Source organism: Papaver somniferum, chromosome 9 (assembly GCF_003573695.1).
Source record: "Papaver somniferum cultivar HN1 chromosome 9, ASM357369v1, whole genome shotgun sequence".
Taxonomy (NCBI): Eukaryota; Viridiplantae; Streptophyta; class Magnoliopsida; order Ranunculales; family Papaveraceae; genus Papaver; species Papaver somniferum.
The window spans coordinates 151105250-151121788 of NC_039366.1; the positions used below are offsets into that span (position 1 = coordinate 151105250).

Here is a 16539-nt window from a genome sequence, read left to right on the forward strand (position 1 = left end):
CAACACCACACTGTATTAAGCCGCTACATACACTCTCCTACTCCAAGTTAACTTCGGACTGGAATGTAGTTGAGCCTTAACCTTGCTAGATTGACCAAAGAGTTGGAGTCGGCAAAGGCGGCCTTGCAAGTTTTGAAAGTTGCAGAGGAAAATAAATCTTATTTTGTTGATTTCCTTTACTCTTATTTATATGATTCCTTGAACTCTGAACTTCTGAGAAACGTGAGGTTTTATTTCTGGTTTTGATTTTTTTTGATTGGTTTTGGATAAGTGAGTGATTGAAGATTTTCTTTTAGATGATAGAGATTTTTCTTTAAATAAAAAGAAACACATATCGAGATAATACCGAACCAGTCCTTAGATTTAGTTAAGGCCATCGAGGAGCCGTATGAGGCTGAAGTCTCATGTATGGTTCTGCAATAGCGATGGAAGCAGTGATGTTATCACCTAGTTCAGTTCGGTATAACGTGGGTCTCCAAAACCCGATGTCGTAGGTTAAAATCCTACAGAGCGTGATTCTGTTATCGAATTACAATGAAATAACTCCACCAACTTAAACAGAAACCTTAATTTGACCTCCTGTGAATTAAAAAAGGAGGAGGTCAAATTATCAATAACTGCATGCATTGCGCGGTGGATGTGAAGAAGTAATCCATTATCTCAGCAATAATGAGCCAAGCTAGTATTTGCAGTGAATCCACCCGTTAAGTAGTCATGCATTACAATAGGAACTCCCAATTCTCTGGCAAATACAGCCCAGCCAATCATTCATAATTGGTTAGGAGATCGTTTAAATTGAACTGATCCCAAACCAAAAGGACGAAAAAATGTTTTCATTCATTTCAATTCTGAAATGCATATGTAGTTGTAATTGAATCAACTTAAATTGTTGAATTCAAATACTGGATACAAGTATTGCAAACGTTTTGGAGGAATTGAAAATACAGGTGAAAGAGAAAATTCTAAAATGCAAATGTTAGGTGTCTCGAGCGTTCGTGCCTTGAACATATAACACCCCAAAATGCTGAATGTCTCAGGCGCCAAAGGATTTGATCCAATTATCCTATATCACTGGTACACTCGTCTTACCCTTCATATCGACCAACTTGTAGTATCCTCCAACTATCGACTTAGCAATCATGAAAGGCCCTTCCCAGTTAGAGTTTCTTGTAGAATGAAGATTGCGTTTAGTTTCCTTGAGAACTAAATCCCCTTCATGAAATTTGTTAGGCTTGATAGTTCGTGCCCTAATTATCTTCTGTCGGTTCGGAATTCCTCGCACAGTGGGGTTCCTTGTTTGTGGAGCTTTCCAATCTTGTGGCACATGTGGACACTAGTGCAAAGGAGAATATCTAGGATATTGCTTGTTGTGTTTGGTCATTATTTCAGCAATGACTGTCTCAGTGGGATGCTCAATTCGGAAAGGATCCACATCCAACCATTTGGTGAAATGTTGCTGAGTAAGGTTATCCACTCATAACGTCTTGCAACAGCTAGGTTGTTGGTGCAATGAAGTCCCCGTACTAGGAGAACATTTTTGAAAATAGATAATATGGGCGCATGAGGAGGAATAATACCTTCCTGAGTGTGGAACCTCTTAATGAATGCATGTGCATTTTCTTCAGGACTTTGCGTCAACCCCATCAGGGCTTGGATTTTCTCCATGCATCCGGATGATGGAGCGTCCTCTATTTCTTCTAAACTAGAGATTTCTTCAACATAGAAATGTGGAATTGAAGGTGTTATAGTTATTTTTTCAGCGTGGATCCACGTCCATCCGAGGATCATGTCATATCCTGGATCTTCCTTGATTATGTGAAACTTGGTTTCCGCCCAGGTTATTTTGAGAATGATGTAACCATACACATCCCTGGATATTCCTTCGTGATCTTTGACTGAGGTAGGAGCATGAGTGGCTTATTTTAGAGTGATGCCTGCAGTTCTGAGAGTCTTCAAAGGGATAATATTGATAGTTGTGCCAACATCCACCAATGTTCTCTTGAATTCATTTCCTTTGAGATTGATTGTGGCAAGAAGTCCCCAGTCATACATCTCTTTGTTAGTGACCGGAGGCTCTGGGAGCGTTTCTGGAATGGGCAGACGTTTCCAGGACACTATATGATTCAAATCCGCGAACATGTCCTTCCTTTGAGCCTTGGACAAATAAAGCAATTCATAGATATGCTCGATCAACGATTGAACTGCTTCTTTGACTGGTTGTTCAGAGAGTGTAAAGCTTCTGATTGGGAGAGGATTCTTGTGTACTCCTTCAGTCTCCAGTTCTCCTGAATCGAACTTCTCTTTGAATATGCCTTTCAAAACTGTGCAATCACTTGTTGGATGATTGAAAACCTATGAAAGAGGCAGTAGTGCGGATTCTCCATTCCTTCCTCAGTTGGCTCTCTCCTAACATGAGGTAGTTTGATTGCACTATCTTGAATACAGACTTCCAATAGCTCGATCACCTCTTCAATGGGGAAAGGAAAGTATAGTTCTTACTGGTCATTCTTGTAAGGACCCTCAAGCTCATCAACGCTATTAAACCAGTCAAGAGATGACTAAGCCGCTAATGACTCGATTAATGAGACGAACATTAGTTAATATAAATTAATCTAACACCGATCTAGATATGGAACTAGTATCACTAGATAGATCTAGAAAATTTACGTGAAATATACTACTTGAACGTGTCATTTAGATAACAGACGACGAAGATATCATCGGATAAGTATGAAGGGAAAAATAATAATTTTGTCATGGACCGACCTAGCTGCCCTTATCCAATCGTTGGGCGCCTCAGTAATTTTTCTTGGTCTTATCCCTAGACCGATTGAAGAGAAACTCATTTCTCTCTTCTTCTTCTTCTCTTTCCTTCTTCTTCTTTTTTCTTCCTCTTCTTCTCTCTGTCGATTTTATTTTCCGTGGATTGAGCTCGAAACTCTCGTGAATAATTCATTTAAAGCTTTTAGTCATTAAATAGATGATGTAGGTGTTGGTGCTATGGTTGTTTGAGCACGGGAAGAATAAGTCCGAGTTGCTGCTGTAAATCGAGAACAAGGTTTTGTTTCTGAGATGAAGAAGATCAAGAGCAATTGATGATTCAGATGAGAACCTTGATGTTTGACTGTGGTGGTGTTGATTAGGGTTGATGTTTCAGAATCGAGGAAAAAGGTAATTTAGGGTTTCTTTAATAAGCTTTGTATGTGTAAAATTGATTTACTGTTGTTCAATTAGTGATGGGTTTTCTGTAAATTTTGAGTTAGAGTTTTGTATGAGGTTTAATTTTGAGTTTGTAGAAAATTAGGGATTTTTTCCCCGTATTTCCCAAATCCAGGAATTAGGGTTTCTTATGAATTAGGGTGTCTGAATTGGAATCAACAGATGAGAAAGATGAATTGGTGAATTGAATTTTGTTGTTGGTGTTTCGGAATTAGAGTCCTGTGATCTGAAGTTGGACATGAACCGGATATTGGCTAGCCAGATAAGATGGTTATGGTTGTGGTGCTGCTGAACTGAGTTGGTGGTGATTTTTAACAGAAGTTGAAATTATTATTGAAGATAATGGAGCTGGTGGTGAAAGGTTGCAACAGATGTGGTTTGAATGTGTGGGCGGTAGACGTTGTGTGTGTTGAATGAGTCGAAGTTAATTGATATGAGCTATATGTACAAACTGTGCATATGAAATTGTAGCAGAAGGTATGCAAGACATGAAAGGGATTAGGAGAATGATGGTAGGTGCATGGAAAGTGAAATGGAGAGGATGATGAAATTGAGTATGAGCAGTTGGTGGTGGTGGTGGCAATAAGAGTGTAATTGAGTTACAGATATACACAAGGAAGGATTGATGAATTACAAAGAAAAAAGCTAGTATTGTAGTGATGCTAGAGTTGCAGTTGATTTATGTGTTGAGATTGAATTTGAAGTAGAGGTTGCTGATGCTGACCTAAGTGTGGTGCTGCTGTGATGGACTTGAAGCAGTGAGACAAGAAAAGGGTGTCTACTGATGTGTTATAGTTAGTGAGGCAGATGTGGGGATAGTGATGTTGATCAAGATGAGATGTTGAATCTCATATGTGGAGGTTGAGTTAAAGGTTGGTGCTAGGTTTATATGTCAATGCAGATGGGAGCTGAAATGTACGCAAGTGGAACTGGTGTTGCGGGGTTGTTGTAATGATGTTCAGTTGTTGGTAGAAGTTAAGATGTGTTTGTTGCAGGTGGAATCTGGTTGTGTAGAGAGTGATTCTGAATCTAAGTTGAATTGAAGAAATGGTGTCAGTATTGAAGTGGTTTGAAGGTGAAGTTGTAGATGATTTGCATATGAAGTAGTAATGGTGTCGATTGATAATCAAGAATGAGAGGCGGGGGTTGTATTTAGTTAAGCTGTAGGGTTGTAATTGAATTAGAAATGCATCCTTTGTGTCTTGATCTGTTTGTGTTGTATCATGAGCTTAAATTTTTTAGTCATCCCAGTCAATCAAGCTGACTTACCTGACTTAGATCATTTGACTGAGTTGAATCAGTTTAGCCCTGAGTTGACGCAGTAAATCCAGACCAGACCTTGACCGAGTTGACCATACTTTGGCTCCTTTGATCAGTGGACCTTGACTTGACTTTTGACTGACTTTTACTGTTAGACGACCCCTTTGACCGTTAGAGACTGTCAGCTGACCCTGTTGTACCGGGCCTTAGATTAATGGGTCGTGCCAGTTCAGGAATAATGGGCTTGGGCTTAGGACCAGTTTTCTTAGTTTGATGAATTGGACCACTTATGGTCCGAATTGACCTTTGGTTCCTTTTAGAAAGTTGTAGATATTCATAAGACATATCTAATGGACTAGAGAATCAACCTAATTGAATTAGTAAACCTTTAGGTATGCTTGAGATATATAGTGAAAATGTGTAGAACCATAAATGTGCTTAGAACCATTAGATAGTTCACTTAGCATATTAATAGATGATTGTATGAGATTATGTTAAGAGCCTTGTGTGAGTCTTTTGGATAATCTCTTAGAGTGCTTTTGTGATTAACAATTACTCTTTATTAACAACGATCGATCTAAAGAATGAAGAACTGGATTGTGGATTTCGAGGTAGACGTGGTTTGCCTACAAATCAGGTGGGAACTTTTGCAACTCTCTTGTAATCATTAAGTTACTTTGAATGGCGAGCATGATGTGTCTTATTATTTTTGAGCATGTCTGAGTGTATTTGTACGTTCTTATGCAATACATGTTTGAGTGCTATTGATTGTGTATGTTGCGTATATGCATTATCTAGTCTCCTCACGAGGATTGTCTGTGTTCTCCACGGATTCTCGCTAAGCGTTTATGGGTGGGGAAGGCCACGCACTAGTACATAGGTGAAGATCGGTACCCAATATTACTATAGGTCAAAGCAACCCATAGATTACATAGACCCTAGAAGTTGTTTGGTGGCAGTTGTGGGTTGAAATTACTATTTTATACCTATTTTACTATAGGGGAATGACTCTCTGCCTTGAGGGTACCTGCGGGACACATCAGGGTATCACTGGGTAGCGGAGAATAATAGGCCCCCAACTATCGAATATATGTGGGGAGATTGGTCGTTTGCATATCATGCTTGATTGTTCAGTCTTGGTAGTTCGACTGGGTTACTATGATCTCGACTCAGGAAGAAATTCTAGGTTCCTGGTAGGATGGGACCTATTGGGAATCTGTTGTGCGGGGCCGAGTCATAGTAATCAAACTTTCTTATATATTCTAGACTTAGATGATGGCATCAGAATTTATGAGGAGTACACATTCCATAAAAACATCATATGGTACCTGGATTCATGCCATCATTTGAGACTGGAGTTATTCTAGCATCTTCTCATTCATTAAGTGAGACGAGGTTGGGATGACATATGTTTAGGTTGCTTTATTTCATCTCCGTAGATCCGTCTGGTGGTGGATCTTTTATAGATATTGTAAATGGACACAATATCTGGGGAGGTGAGTTGGAGTAATCTTCTGCTTTGTGTTGTGTGTGTAAGTGATGTACAAATATTTTCTCTGGTAGAACTGTGAAGTATGTTAGTGATTACTTGAATGTTATGAAGGTATCCACTGAGCCCCCTTTTTGGGCTGATGTGCTCACTCGTTCCCTCTTCAGTTTTTCAGTTATCAAAAGAGTTGGTGCTCCTGAAGATGTTCATTTTCTTAACTTAAAGATTTAACGTTGAAACGGGTCATATGAATCACTTTAGGTCTGTACACTCTCTTGTAACTCACAAATACATTATTTTATTGATAAAACTTGAGAGATTCTTCATTTACATTTTCCCTAGCGATGGGCTTAGTTTGTTTTTGATTGTTAATGTTAATGAATTAGATCCTTAATGTCTCATTAGGTAGTTGATCTCTTAGATTAATAAGTAGCTTAATTTTGGGGCATTACAATTCTGATGCTGAGTCGGTGCTTGTGAATTTCGAGTTTGGTTGTCCTTCCTTGATGCTTTTGTAGGATGGGACGTTGGAGGAACGTTCTTATGTTGCTGCGCTTCGGTTTTCCTTTTGCTTCCATCAGCAACATTCATGGAAGGTTGGAGATTGTACTGCTTGTTGATCAAACGCCTGGCGATGCCTAGAGTTTCTCGCGGTTCCTCGATTTTTGTAGCTCTTGTTCTTTCCATTAAGGCCGGAGTAGTAGTCGTTGATCGTTTGGCTGCTTCATGAAGTTCTGAGAAAGTTTGGAACCAGAGATTTTCCAGCAAGGTTCTGTAGACATGGATCATTCTGTTGATTGTACAAGTCCACCAGTTATTGTTCAGTGACATTCGGGTCATGACAAACCAGAGCTTGGACTCTGAATCTTTTCACGTAGTCGTTCAGATGTTCATTGCTCTTCTGAGACATTCTTCCTAAATCAGAAAGAGTAATCTGCTCTGAGACGACGAAGTATTTCCGGTAGAAAGTATTAACCCTTTCTCCCCAGCTAGTGATGCTTCCTGTTGCGATGTTGTTGTACCAGGTATATGCTCGGCCTGTCAGAGACTTTGAGAATTCCTTCAAACGGACGACATGGTTGTGTTCATGTTCTCCTAATGCTTCAAGGAACCGAGAAACATGTTCTCGGGAATTCTATGTTCCATTGTAAAGTATAAACGTTGGAGAAGTGTATCCCTTTGGGAGAGGAATTCTTTGTGTAGCAGTGGGATACGGAGGTTGGTGACGATGGACAGTTGATGTTTTATCTTTCCCTCGATCCTCCAGAAAGCGTTCCAGATCTTCACGAGTGATGAAACCTGCAGACTCATTCGCTGGTGGGTTATCTGCATCTTTGCGGAATTCATCATCATCCATCACGTGAATTGGAGAGATTTCGGGACCAGCGGCCGGGGATGTTTCTTTGGCTTTTCCTTTCTCCGACCCGTCCTGAGTTTTCTCTGACATTTTGTCTGTGAGATTTTTGAGATAATTGCATAAATCCTTCTGCGTTGTAGCCATATTTGTCTGATTCTTGGCGAGAACTTCCTGGATCTTCATGAGATCAGCTACAATAGGCGGATTTTCTCTAATTCGTCGGGAGACCGGCCGAAGAGAGGATTGCTTCCGATGTTAGTTTGAGGAGGGGTGGTATCAGTAACGCCATTGTTGGAAGCGGGAGTGACTGGATTACCACCATTGTTGTTGCTAGTGCTAGCACTATGGTCGCCAATCTGTAGATGGGGAAAAACGATTTGCTAGTTTTTCAGGAAATGGAGAGACGACCGTGCAAACGGAGACTCCTCAACCGAGCAAACTGCCTAACCTTAAACAGATGAAATGCACGGGAGTGCTTTGATTTCGAAAGATCAATCTGTAAGACTCCGTCCTAAACCAAGAAATGGTCGTTCTAGAGTCGATTCGGTCACATAGAGGGAAAAGGGTTGATGTATGAGGGAAGCTGAGAAGTCTGTGAGATCAATGGTGATCAAGGATTGTGAATGTGTTGTGGGTTTCTACAAATGAAGAATAAGTTTGAATTCTGCTCAATTGAGAGAGATTGTTGCTTACACGATGATTCTTGGTTAGACGGATGTTGTCTATTCGACCAATGTTGTTCTCAATCATGGATTCATAAACTTATTATTATTTCTAGAATGTAGATACATTGATCTGCAGTAAGTGAGACGGTTGCTCGGGTAAAAGAGTGGGAAAGTGGGAAATCATGGTTGAACCAGTTCCAGGTCGTGCGAACACTTGGTTGATTGTCCACCCACTACTTTGCTAACTCCCTCGACTGCTTGCACGACGTACTCACATTTCTCATCGTGGATGAACACACGTGTTGTAGGCCGCCATACCAAAACACTAATTAATATCCCCCATGTGACATGATTGATGTCTCACGAACGTGGAGTCTGCAAGGCAGAAGTGTATTTGATTAATCAATCGTTGACTTGATTAGACGATGAGTCTGAGTATTGTTCAGTCGAGCATGATTGTTGAATGCTCTAGGATTTATGGATTGAACATGTCTGCTGGGACGTATAGTTGTCGAATGAATGATGTTGATAATTGAATAAACATAATGAATATTCATAGCCTGAGCGAATATTGCTCGTCTGAGAAAATATTGCTCGTATGATGAATTGTTGAATTATTGAATATTGATAATTGAATAAATATTCCTGCTCGTCTGAGCAAATATTGCTCATTTGAGGAATTACTGAATATTGATAGTCTGAGCAAATATTGCTCGTTTGATGAATTATTGGTAGCATGATCAAATAAAATATTAATTAAATTATCGGTAGCTGGACCGAATATTATATAATTAATCAAGATGTTGATTGCTGGATCAACATAAAATTATTAGTGTTTGAACTTGCTCAGAAGTATGATTTGCAGAGCATTCAGTTCGAAACCCTAATTTTGAACGATCGCCGAGCAGTCGACGATTTACTGAAAATAAGTCACTGACTAAGGAGGGATCGGCTGTAGGGGATGATGGACGACCATGTATCTCCCAGGTGCTCGAGTGAGCATGCACCAAAGTCTTTTGTTGACCAGTTGGTGAAAGGATGATTAAATGTTGGTTTAATCATTTATTAAAATAGTGACCGTCTGAGCGTTAGGTGATAAAACCTAACGATGGAGAGATGAGGACCCGACCAAGGGTTCATGGGACCGGACCTTAGTGGTCTATTGAGCAAATTCCAAGTTGGTTGGAAAGAGTTTGGACCCAATATGAACTGTTGAGAGCTAATTAGGTCAAAATTATGAAAGAGTGTGGGACCGGGTCCTTGCAAGCCTAAGGTACGACCTTGGTCGATCAAGGTAGCATGCCCGTGTTACCATAGTGTCCGTGTCTCAATCCTGAGAGTTTTGGTATTTTCTAGTGCACGTTTGAGCAATATTTTGGATTTTCAGAAGAGTTTGATCTTGACTGAAACTCTCTATTTTGCTCAAATGAGCAAGTAGAAGTTTGCTCGTGCGACCAATATTTTAAGAATATTAAAATAATAATATTTTAATTTTTGATGTGAGAAGCTTAGTCGGTCATGTGACCATTTTTGGCTTTTTTCATGGTTTGAACAATATTTGAGAAAATATTGAAAAACTAGGGTTTTTGCTCAAACGAAGGAGTTTCATGAGATGAAGGAAATAATAATATGAGAAAATAAGGAATTGTGAGGTGTGGGACCGGTCACGTCTAGGGCATGTCCGGCTGACTAGGTGGCCCGGTCCCGTGACATCTTTCCCTATTTTTTATTATTTTTCATCGTTTAAAGGAAAATATGGAGAAACTAGGAGTTTTGCTCAAACAAGGAAATTTGCTCGAATGAAGGAGTTTTCATGAGATTAGGAAAAATAATAAAATAATGGTAAAATTATGGGAGAGGCGTGGGGATGGCCACGGTGGCATGATCGGCCGGCCGGTGGGCCCGGTCCCCTTGACACCTCATTTATTATTTTATTAGTATTATTTTCCTCCCCTATTTTGCATAGGTTTCCTCGTTCGTCCATATTTTTGAATGCTCGTTCGTGCATTCGGGTGCTCGTTGGTGCATTATCTGCTAAGTACACTCGCACCATTTTCTCAAGGCTTACTCGGGTGGCCCAGTTGCCCGATCGGTGAATATTTATTATTGATTCATGAAATTCAGCTGAGAATAATTCATGCAACGTAGTAATAAAAATTATTTGAGTATTTATTACTAATTCATGAAATTCAGCCGAGAGTGATTCATGAAACGAAGTAATAAAATGAGTTGATTATCTATTACTAATCCATGGAATCCAGCTGAGGATCATCCATGAAACAGAGTAATGAGATATAATAGATTATTTTCTAGGAATTCAGTTGATGAATGACACGCTAGAATTAACCTATTTGCAAAATTTAGATATGAGATAATTGAAGCATCATACTCGTTCTGAGGGGGTGTATAGTCATGGAACAACGAGCAGCGTGACGTCCTGAAGGCGTTAGGCTCTATACTAGCATGCAATATGTATAGGAGACGCCCAATCATTTTGATTCTATGTAGAGGTGATGATGAAATGTATGAAGCATCGAAAGCTCAGCTGAGAGGCCTTTCGAGAAACATATTCATCATAGCTCTGAGGAGAACGTTCGCTCAGTCAAAGATCGTGAAATGGTTCACATATCATAAAATATGAATCGTCACATACATTCCTGAAGCCGGGCCAGAAACATGCAATATCATGATTTTACGATTTTAGCCCTTGCCGAAAATCCACCATCAAAAGGGGTGTGTTTTTTTGTAATTTTTCTCGGGGTGGGGGGGGGGGGGCGAATACCACTTTTCGAAGCCAATTTCTCCACAAAATTTTATTTCTCCAAAAACACCTACAAAGACATAAAATACTATAATAAGTACAAAAATGAGTACTAACAATATAGAGAATTGAGATCAAAATAGACATATAAATGAGTCTATCACATACCCTGGAGAAGGACGTGTTTATTTTACTGCCAACCGTTCAAGAGATGATCTTTCTCCCCCGAAAATAAATCTCTGCATTAATGCTTAAAGATTGGGTGGGTCCTTTGGAGGAAGATGAGAGGTCTAAGCTTGATGTTGTAGGGCTTCATTGTCATCTAGAGGCCATTCAGGAGTGCTTGAAGGAGGCAGGTGTACCTTCCAGCTTTGATGCAATCACCAAAGCTGGGTGTGAGGTTGCCAAGAGTTGAAGCTTGCGATGGAAGCTATTGGGAGGATGGATAAAGCATTCTCTGATGGAACCGAGCCAGTCTTTAGAGACTTCTTTCAGACAAAGTTATTTTGTTTCTGAATTTCCATATGTTCCTGAGATACATGGATCTTTGAGGTTTTTATTTTGGGATTTTGAATAGGTAAATTTTTGATGAATGGTCTGTAAGGTATTTTCTAAAAAGAAATATTTTTTTTTGGCTAATAAATTGAAATTCTAATTATCAATACAAGATTGTACAGACATTTTGGAAGAATTAACAATATTGCATAGTATAGAGAAATATTTGAAAGGTGGTACTAGAGTGCTGAAGCATCGAAAGATTTGAACCACTTGTCATGTATCACCACTCTCTCGGGCTTATCAGTATTGACAAGCTTATTTTAACCACCTAATATAACTTTGATGGTCATACATAGCTTTTCTTGAGGAGAAATCGTAGCTTTGATGACTATATATCCAACTTGAAAGATTTTAGTATCTCGGTTCCATGACACGTTTTCGAAATGCTTGGGAACAGTCTATTACAACTTTCTAGAGCATGGTTAAGTCTCTAAACACAACAATTTTAAACCATTTCCCCTTGGTACCCCCACACAACTAACAAAGCTTTATTGAAAACTCTCTTTTTAAAATTGTTTTTATGGTGAAAAATTAAAACATGATATATCTTACCTTTTTCGGTTTCGTCTTTGTTAATAGTCCCACAAAATTATGTATTGTAGTTTTCTTTAGTTATCTCAGTTAGCATCTAGGTTGAGCTGGTGGCTACCACCTTTTTCACTTGTTTACTAGGTTTATATTATTATATATTTTGGTATCATATGCATCTACTAAATCTGATCAATAGTGATATATGGGTTTTCTATTATGTAATCTATATTAATCTAAACTCTTTATCTATTTTGCTTCCTACCTGCTTTTATTGACTGTCTTTATCTTCTCTTTTATAAACCTACTTTGAACTATTTTGGAATTGCTTCTGATGCTTTATTTCAATTCGATTCCTAAATTAGTGAGAAGCTTCATATTTAGTCCACATTACTCTAATACAGAACCTTATTTCTGAATCCAGGTTGATAATCAACCCTTTGGTCTTTCGACTAACTATTTAACATCTCAGTAGCTTACAAATAATTACAATTTGAGTCTTATAGTGCCTATATCTGAGTCTTAATTAGTCCCTTATTGTGTTACCTCTATCTTCCTTGTGCGCACTTTTTGTTCCTAAGTTTTTCTAACTTACTCAACAAAACTTTATTATTAAAATCCTCTTCAGTTTTTCAATTGTTTCTTTTGAAATCAATTTCTCAATTAATTTTTGCTCTATTGCTCCATGATGTGAATTCTAAATCTCATATTCCTAAGTTATTCCTATCCTAGTGTTCACTAAGACTCTCTGCATTTGCTTCTTTTTTGCATGCCTTTTTCCTATAGAAAATCCCGCATGAACCTCCTTTCTTCATTCCCACTTATTCATCCTAATTACTCTCCTTCAACAAAACCCATTAAACCTATTACTTTTAATCCTCATAATGACTATCCTAACTTGGAATTGTCAATGCATAAACCTTCCATCTTTAACACAGCGCTTAAAGGGTTTGGTCTCTCTTCACAAGCCCATCATTTTGTTTATTTCTAGAATTTTAGCTAATGATCAGCATATGAGAAGCTTATCACAATTCATTCAGTTTCATAATCACTTCTCAGTCCCAAAAATTGGAAGGCGATGCGGTCTCTGTTTAATGTGGGAAGATAACCTAAATATTCAAATATTATTTCGCTCACAAAACTACATCCATACAAAAGTTACACCACCCCCTGAAAAACCTTGGCTCTGCACGGGTATTAATGGCCCGCCGCACCCAGATATCAGGAAAAGTCTTTGGAAAGAATTTCCAACATTCTTTAACAACATCAATCCTTTCATACCATGGTTTTTGTTAGGAGACTTTAAGGACGTCTTAGATCAATCGGAAAATCAAAAAAAAAATGGCAAGTAACATATGCTCAATCTCAACCTCTCCTCACTCTGATGGACCGGATGGGTTTTACTGATCAGGGATTCCGATATGATCCCTACACTTGGACAAACAACCAAATGGGGCAGGATAGAATTCTAGAAAGACTAGATAGAGAAATGACGACCTAACATTGGCGGACTGCGAATCCGCATGCAGCAGTTACTCATCTTCCAAGAATAACATCTGATCACGGCCCAATACTGCTATAAGAGAAAGCAATGGATTGGCAGGGAACACAAATTACAAATTTGAACACCTATGACTCTCTCATCCCCAGCTCAAACAAGTTGTTGAACCATCTTGGGAACAACAATAGGATATTGAACCTACCCTTGATCTTCAACTAAAAATCATAACAACTGGACAAACACTCTTGGAATGGAAAAAGGACACTTTTGGCCATCTACCAACCATGATCAAGAAATCGACATCCAAGATAAAGCACGCTCAACATCAATGTGCTACCATTCGAGGACTTAACATTTCAAAAAAAAAAACACTGTCCATTATTCATTAATTTAATGTATGCGGATGATTTACTAATCACCTATAAAGCTTCAGATCTTAGTAACCAATACCTTAAGACCCTGCTCCAATCTTAATGCACTTCTGCAGGAAAGGTAATCAATACTTCTAAATCATTAATCATTCATCACCCAAGACTAGATCTGATCAAGGTAAATGATCTACAATAATTCTTCGATATGCCGACAACATCAAAACCTCCAACCTATCTAGGCATCCAATTCAAACAAGAAAGAGCATCCAATCAAACCTTCGTACCCCTCCTACAAAGATTAGCCCGAAAAGCTAAAGGATAGATGACAAAATGCCTAACTCAGGATGGAAAACTAACTCTCATCAAAACCTCCCTTATCCCCACCTCAAACCACATTACGAAAACACAAAATCTACCCAACAATGTTCACAAACAAATAGATCATATCACCAGGATTTTTTTCTTGGGACATGACTCAACAATTAAAAATATTTACCCTATAGGTTGGGATAAAGTAACGAAACAATTATACGAATGAGGGTTGGGCATAAGGAAAAGCAGTGATCATAACAAGGCTCTCCTCATGAAAATAATTTTGGAATTTGCATGAACAACATAACTCCATCAGCGGAAGTCTCTTCAGTGCAAAATATCTTGATTAACAACCAATTCTACAAGGCATTGATACCATACCTTCCTCCTTCATCCCTCAATAGAGACAACTGGCATCAACTGTCAAGTCAACTGGATTCCACACTCACCACATCTATACCCAGCACAATGTTACCCAATCTGAATGATAACAAATATCATTAACCCAATCTCTCATACCTGGAATCAAGAAAAATCAAGCACCCTTCCCAATCCTATAACCAAAAAATCATAAACATCTACCTTCCCCAAAATAACCCCCAGGATAAAATTATCTGGCCACTCTCAAAATCTAGAAAATACACTACCTCATCGGAATACAAATGTGTAACCATAGTCAACCAATTCATACGCTACCAAATTCTTGTAGACTTTACCATGTCCACCAAAAATTCGTCTTTACTTGTGGAAAGCAATCAATGAAGAACTACCAACCTTCTCTCTCCTACATCACATCCTTCTGACCAACTCTGACATATGCCCCAGCAATGTTGATCCGGAATTGGCGAGTCACCTTCTAATTCATTGTCCAACGACGAATACATCCTGGAACACCTTTCTCACTCAACTTTCAAACACAACAAACTCCAACCCCACACACCGCCCCCTCACTCTCACCTTAACACCTATGACAACCATCTCCCAAATCCTACAACAAAGTGCACCAACATCTATAATCTCCTCCTTATTCTTTCTTTGTTGGACCTTATGGCTGGCTAGGAATGACCTAATATACCGCCAAAATCAAACAACTTCGGACGAAATATTAACCTGGGCTCAAAAATTGCAATAAGAATTCACTGCGGCAGTAGATTCCTTATCACCGATCCTTCCAGAAGATGCACCGATATTTAATCAGGAGATGCACCGATATTTAACCACCCAAGAGGAGACAAAAGAATATCAATAATATCGGTAGGATGATTAATTCAAGATATCAATTGGATTAAGATTACCACAGATGGGGCAGCAGCCAGAGGTCACCCGGGTTTTGAGGGGGAAAGGTCCATCTACAAAGATCCCGACGCACGAACTTTAATGGCTCTAGCTCAACCTTTAGGAATTACGACTGCCTTAACTGCAAAAAATTGAGCTATGTTATTGCCTTCAAGAACGGCAACAGAAAAACAATGGCCAACATTTCTCTTTGAAACTGATTTAGAATACCTTTTGGCGCTTCATCACATCCTCGGCACCCCCACCCCTCCCTCTCCTTGGCACATCTCAGGGATGATTAAGGAAATAAAGAATAGATTCAGACAGAGATCGCAGGCTGCTATGCAACACAACTACAGAGAAGGAAATCAAGCAGTAGATGATTTACCCAATCATGGAACAGATAGAAGTCAAATAGGAAGCTTATCAACTGAAATATGGGACCAGGAAGTCCCGTTTTTTATTAGCAAAATTTTATGTTGGAATTTTTAGTGAAAAATAATTATACGACTGAAAATTGGTTTTCAAAGATTTAAACTCCAAGAGGTGTGTTTGGTTATGGCTTTTCACCGTAAGACACCTAGTCATGAATATGTGTTATGGAGAGTCACCATTGGCCATGGGGAGTCACCTATTGTTGAAAAGACACCTTGTAGAGTCACTATTGACTCCATATAAGCCCATCTCTTAGAGTTGTTTTGTATGAGTTTTTACAAGGTTTTGAGAGGTAAAAAACAGATTTTGAAGTCAAGAGTCAGAGTCAATTAAGAGCACAGTAATTGTTAACATTCGCTGGCCTAAAAGTATTGTAGTGCTACTTACTATAAGGCGTGATCGTTGTATCCTGGAAGGCGACATCCGCAGAACCGTGAGCACCGTCGTATGCGGGGATGAATTGTCTTTAAGGAAAGAGGATTACCTCGCCTTGATCAACCAATCCGATATTCTTTCTAACTCTCTTCTTGTTAGTATGTTGTTTGTCGCATGAACAGGATTTTCGAGAAACCGAAACCACATATTATTTCCAACAATCTTAAAGACAATTCATCCCCGAAAATAAGAAGAAAAGAATTTTCTTTAAGATTGGAGGATTACCTCGCCTCGATCAACCAATCCGATAAGTCTTTCTAACTCTCTTCTTATTAGTATTTTGTTTATCGCATGAACAGGATTTCCGAGAAACCGAAACCGCATATTATTTCCAACAATCTTAAAGACCATTATTTTCTTCTTATTTTCGGTT

General features: G+C 38.9%; 1 long non-coding RNA gene across 1 annotated transcript; it reads left to right on the top strand.

Moving 5' to 3' along the window:
* Positions 1–2861: 2861 nt before the first annotated feature.
* LOC113313121 lies at positions 2862–4464 on the top strand. Its single transcript, XR_003341720.1, has 2 exons — positions 2862–3171; positions 3382–4464. It is a non-coding gene; the product is annotated as an uncharacterized LOC113313121 (long non-coding RNA).
* The last annotated feature ends 12075 nt before the right edge of the window (positions 4465–16539 follow it).